The sequence below is a fragment of the Solanum tuberosum genome, unplaced genomic scaffold (assembly GCF_000226075.1).
Source record: "Solanum tuberosum cultivar DM 1-3 516 R44 unplaced genomic scaffold, SolTub_3.0 scf00364, whole genome shotgun sequence".
In the NCBI taxonomy this organism is placed as follows: domain Eukaryota; kingdom Viridiplantae; phylum Streptophyta; class Magnoliopsida; order Solanales; family Solanaceae; genus Solanum; species Solanum tuberosum.
The window spans coordinates 549,811-556,772 of record NW_006239291.1 but is presented as its reverse complement, the minus strand read 5'-3'; positions in this window follow the sequence as shown (position 1 = coordinate 556,772).

Sequence of the window (6,962 nt, the reverse complement as noted above, 5' to 3'; positions counted from 1 at the left end):
TAAAATAGAAATTTTGGGTAGTTTTTTGTGTAAACTATGCATTCCCTTACTATAGAGATGTCAACCTCGCTATGGTGACAATGCTATAGTGACAACTAACCTTGCTATAGAGGTCTGAGAACTGCTATAGCGAGATCGAGGAAAGTTCAGCAGCTCCACATTTAAAATAAGCGATTTTTACAAAACAAATTATTTCCTTAATATCTTGGATATAAGTATACATCAGCTATATCTCCATAAAATATCTCACCCTTTACCATATGGACCTAGACATAACATATCCCGGATCCTATAGGGTGTATTTGTAGTTTCAAGGGACAAACTGATTCTTTTTTCATTAAATCGCGTGATGTTACTTAGTATAGTTATCTTCCCAATACTTAAATCATTCCCACCTTCTCCATATCATAATCTAGATGATTCCTTATGAAGTTGTCTAATGAAGCTCTTGAAATTGTAGAGAAGCTACCATCAAAATTGTGTTTTGTCGTTCTTAATTTGAATCTCTTCTTATTTTCCTTGGTGTTTTCTTTATTTTATTTCTTTATTTATAGAAAATTAATAAATTTACTCTTTGTCATTGTTGCAATTTCCTACCATAATTTAAAATTTTACAATATGGAGAATGAGTAAATACAATTCAAGTAACAATATCTTTTTGAAGTTCAAATTTTAGTTGTATCATGTATGTGTGATTATTTCTTTGTTTTAACTTTTCCTTGGGTTGTATCATACATGTGTGATTGTGTATTGTTTTCTTCTTCTTTCTCTTGAATACTTTCTAATTTATCATACCCATTCTTGGTTATCATCTTATTTATAGTATTTTGGTTCACAAAAGATTTATAATTTGCTAAATCAGATGAATTTTATTAAGAGCTCATTGATATGCTTAAGCAATTAAGTATCTTTTGCAATTAATACGTTTTGGTCCAAATATGATATAAATTGAAAGTTCATGAAATTGGCTATCTCAATTACCTACTTATGTGATTGTGATAGACATGAATAGTGAAATTGGTTATCTCCATTATGATTGTGATAGACATGAATAGAAAAATATTTAAAAATTATTCACATATAACTGGTCCTTTTCCACAAATTGAATGATATGGCATTTCCATCATAGTTTGGTATGTGCACAAACATCAACATTTTGTGCAGAATGGTTTCTTCATTGTCCTATGTTGAATCATCTATAAATTGGAAAAGTAATCCTACGGTAACAACTATTACCTTCTAATTTAATCCATTATCCGATGCATAAAATACTTAGGGGTCGATTGATGTGAGATATAGAAATAAATAGTCCTGAGATTAAAAAAATAGTCTAGGGATAAACTTATCTTATCCCACCATTTATAGTATATTGATAGGATAAATCATCCCTTATAAATGGAGGGATAACTAATCCCAGGATAATTAATCCCAACATAATTTATTCTCAATCAAACGGCCCCTTATCGTATGTCTTGATGCAGGATACAAAGACATTTTATAGTAGCAGTGATCAGTCTTTAAGAAGTAAGGCGGGTAGTCATGCCGATTTTAGATGTTTTTGATCGCCTCAATATTCTAGATTCTTAAGTAATAAAGCTATGGGTCATTTTTCTTTTAAGTTGTTTCAAATATTTTTTATAGTTTTATCACATGATCAATTATTGAGTATGACACAGCTCTAGAGATGAATGCATAAACAATACTATCTAAAAGTAACTATGTAAACAATTCATTGAAACTCAACATGTTGGGCTCGTGCTTAAGCACGGGCAATCACCCATCTAGTATATATATATATATAAATATTATATATATATATGTGTGTGTGTGGGTGTGTGTTTGTGTGTGCGTGTGTGTGTGTGCGCGGCTAGTTAGTTGTAGAACACAGGTTTTGTACGTATATCTCAAATTAATTATTATTAATCTTTTAAAATTATATAAATAATATTAAAGTATTTATCTGATAAAAATTGTAAAAGGTAATTACAAGTGTGGATTGATGAATGATCACTCAATTAGATTGATATTTATTATCAACGCAAAGCACTATCAATTAAAATTTATTTTCAAAGTATGAATGTTAAAATTATTTTCAAATATAAATTTGGGGAGAAGAAAGATTTTGTTTTGTACCTTCTTCTAATATCAATGGATGAATAAGCATAAACAACTTCTAAAAAAAGTAAATCAAAATATTACAAGGACAACAATTAATAAATAAGAAAAACAAATAAAATTAACTTATGTGAATAATATAGTTGGGGAAAAATCATTAGCATTCTCTTGAAAATATACTAAAAATTGCAGACAAAATTAACTTAACTATGATTTGAAACTTTCCAATACATGAAAATATATAACACCTCATCATCTTCACATTTGATAATCTTTTTAACCATGCTTGCAGCCTACTGTTCTTAGAGAAAAAAAAAGGATTGCTACAATTTGTTCACTAACCCTTGGTTGTGTGATACCAATGGTTGTAAATCACACTTGAGGTTCTTTACGAAGAAAGAGCGTAGCAAGCTTAAATTATTCGTAGTTTAAAAATGAGAGAATATTTGTCTACTTATATTCAACAAATGTTAGTGCGAATAGGTGCTAATTGTGACTTATCAGAAAAGTCACAACCATTCAAAAAAGTCACAACTCTTCAGAAAAAGTCAAAACTCTTTGAAAAGGTGGAAAAGTCACAACTTATCAGAAAAGTAACAACCCTTCGGAAAAGTAACAACTCATTAGATAAGTCACAACATTTCAATATGAAAATGTGTCTACTTTTAGTGTAATATAGAAAATATACTAAATTGAGTGATTTTAGTTGGGGTATTATTGTAATTTAATATAGGGAGTTCATGTTGTTAATGTGTGTGTATATGTATATATATATATAAAGAGAGAGAGAGAGAAGTAATTAATAATATACTAATTTTGATAGATGTGCCTTGCATGTGAATATCAAATCATGTAGTACACTATTTTTAAAAATATATTCAACATTATTAAACCAAAAGTTTAAGTAAACGATTATAAATTAAAGGGAAAAAGGTCTGAAATATGTCTAAACTTTGACCGAAATTGCTCTGTAACACTATCGAACTTTGGAAAGGACCTTTTACCCCATGCACTATTTAATAGTGTATTTTAAAGGTATATATGTGCCCACGTGGACATCATAAATATTGCATCATTATAATAGTAATGTGTCCACGTGGGCACATATATACCTTTAAAATACACTATTAAATAGTGTAGGGGGGTAAAAGGTCCTCCATAAAGTTTTGTATCATAACAACAATTTCGGCCAAAGTTGGAGTATTTTTCAGACCCTTTTCCCTAAATTAAATAATAAAGTATAAGTTTGTACCAATAATGGATGTAAACATTCTTACGATTACTAATTGTGTGCATATTGAAAGTTGTGAAATAAATATCCCGAAACATTTATATTTATTTGTAATATAAAGCTTATTTTTATTCAGTCATTTCGTGTCTGCTATATCACATACTCGTACATTCAATGTACTAATGTTATTCTACTTGCATCTTTTTATGATGAAGATACACGTATTCAGGATCATCAACATGCTGAGATCACTTTGCACGTCCCATTTGAGAGTCTTGGTGATTCATCCTTGAATTTCGATGGACCCCATTTTTCATTTAGTATTTAATTTGGGGCGTTGAGGGTCTTATCCCAGCGTCCATGTTGAACTTAGAGGCTTCATAGATAGCTAGAGTTGAGTTATTTCAGAAATTCTTTCTTCAAATGTTTAGCGAATATTATATTTTGCTAAAATGAGCATTCGAGATAGTTGAATTGTATTTTTCTCTTTAAAGCTTTTAATTTGCTTGAGTCAAATCTTCCGCTAAGTAGTCAGACCGATGATTCTCTTGAGAGCTAGCAATGGTTCTCAAATGTCGGCCACGTCTAGGGTGTAGTCTCGGGGCATGACAGTAACATATGATCCACTAGTACAAACTCATACACGGTTGTTGAAACACACAACGACACTGCCAAGGGATCCGAACTCATACTCAACCGAGAAGCAGAATGCACATATACATATAAAAAAATAGAGCCTGGATCAAATAAAGTCCAGGCGAGCTAATGGCATAAAATAATCGCACTTATTATAACAACCTTTGATGCCTCGGGCTCCGCCCTACCTAGAGCTACATACAGATAGGACTTTATGCATCTACCTTGAGCATCATTCCTATGACTAGACCTGCCTCCCCAGGCTCCACCCCGTGTTTACTGATAACCGCCTCACCATTACTTACCCTGGGCACCACCTCTAGCTGGGGTTGCTACCACTGCCACTAGCCTAGCTAGATGTGGATTAGGTGCAATCATCCCACGTTGGGGATAATCTCTAGACCAACGATAAAGCTCACTAGAGCAGTAGCAACCCTGTAACTCAGAACGTCAAATAATGGGTATTAGGGTAGAAACGAAATAAGAGTAGGCAATTTAACATAATTAACAAGAGAAATAAGAGGAACCAAAACATAAATATACAAAAATCTAAAAGATCCCTCCAAGAACTTGGAAGTCATGAGTAAAAATTCACTAAATAAGAAGATTACAAGTAGCAAAAGTGGACGAAAACAATAGACTTATCCCAAAATACAAAAGACTAGTTAAAAAATACATATGGAGACAAGTAAGATCCAGAATTCCATGTGCTCACCCTGGCCTCCGCATACAACAATTACTGGCTCAAACTCTAGGTTGATAGCTAGTGTCCAGACATGCATCACGAAATAGATGCATAGTGTAACATGAGTACCAAAACAACATATAATCAGTAGGCATCATAGCCCAACTAAGCAAGAAAAGTAAAGACTATATGATAAGTAGGAATTAAACACAAAAGATATAAAAATTGGAACTCTAATATAAATGCACACGAGTGTTTTAAAGAGCTGATATGAAGTAAGTAACTAGAGAACTAAAACCTTACTAGACCCATAAGCCCAAAAGGCACACTCATGTGCAAGTTTAAATAAGAATCTGAATGGACCCCCAAAAGCCCGATAGGTACATAAAATAGCTATAACTACTAAGAACTGAACCCGTTGAGTCAAGAGTTGGAGAGTGTGTATCTCGGACCTTCAACCATAGATAACCTCTGAAAGTAACCAATAAGTTCATCAAAGCCAAATAGTATGTAGCCCAAACCTCAGACCATAGATTGGACTCCAAAAGAACCAAGAGTGGGTAGCCCACTCCATGACCATCATGGATAGGTTTTTAAAGTAACAAATATTATCAAGTCGATAGGCATCAACTACGTAGAGGTGACAGAGCCTGAATCATGGACTATGGCAGTAGATCATGGACTAGACCTTGAATCGATGACTATAATAAGGTGTTGAAAAATACCATGCCTAATCATCATCACGACACCATTATGGAATGACGTCCATACCAAGGTAACCAATACCATACTCCCAGCTTGAATTGAATCGAATCCGAAACTGTCAAACAAAGCCTGATGTCTCAACTGTGTATCACTAGGGCAGTAGAAAAGGGAGTAATGGATCAAGGGACATTGGAGCTGAGTTATCACTTAATCTAAAGTCCATTCTACCAGACCCAAGTCTGGTACATCAGTCTGGTACATCAATCTAAAAGGAGATAAGTTATCCAAAATGACGTCAGAGCAACAGAAGGGCCTATCAAATCTAAAATCAGCAAGTCTAAGGCAAGCAATTGTCAATACCTAGACTAAGGCCAAACATGTTTCCAACAATATCCGAAACAAGCTCAACACATACCACAAGGTAAGAATGATCAAAATAAAGGAAACCAACTTCCCAATATGTCCTGTAATAAACTCGAAACATGATTTCTAAGTAATTAAGCATGATCCACTATGTACCCAACTCTATCACACAACTCAACATGTATTTATATTCTCAAGCTCAATATAAAAATCAGAAAGCCGCAGCCTTTCTCAAAGTAGAATATGCAAGCTTCTAATTCATATTTTTAGGGTTTTCCCCTTCTATATGGCTTCTGAACGCTGCTATACTATAAAAAATAGGGATCATTTAGACACCAAAAACACATTAATCAGAGATGAAACAAAATTCAAGTGAAATTAGGAATGTAGTATCCACACTTCAATTCTCAGATTTGACTCTGTCAAATGGTCCATTTAAGCTCCTCAAACTAGTGTCCGAAGATTGAACATAAATCAACCACATCATATAAATCTAAAATTAAGTTTAATATAAAAGGTTGGGATGCCCCTTTGGGATATAATTTACCTCAAAATAGAGGTCCCCGACAATCCCCAATCACCCCCAATGCATACCCAAGAGCTTTCTGGACACTCACGATTTGAAATCACCTGATGTGGAGATTTATAGTTCAAGATGTGAAATTCTAAACTTTGATGAAAAAGATGATCGTAGATTGGCCTTTTAAAGGCCAGACATCTTACTTCTTCGCGAATGCAAGGTCTGGGGCCTTGATCGTAGACCACTGATACGCTCAAATTACACATCCCTAAAGAAGTATAAGCGATCATTGTCAAATAAAGAACACAACTTGTAGGTTGGGGTCGATACCACGAGGAATATGGTTTAGACTTAAACTTAACTCACGATTATATTCGAAGCCCTGAAGGAGAAGGATTAAAAAGGCGATGAAAGAAGCAGTCGGTGCTTCGCCGAATAGTTCTGTGAAGAAGTATTATACTACCCAATGGTCCAAAATGTGAAGGTTCTGAAGGCAAGCATGAAACGGCGATGAGACAGATGAAGGGCGAGTCCCCAAAGTCATTCGGTGACATCGACTAACTTCGCCGAAAGATCCCGCCAGCGCTATTTTCTGAAGTCTATAAATATTGAACTTATTATTATTTTTAAGTGTCGACCATTTATTTTAATTTCCAGAATAGAATAGTACTTGTTAGATATTTTCTCTCAAGTTTGGAGAGGGTTTT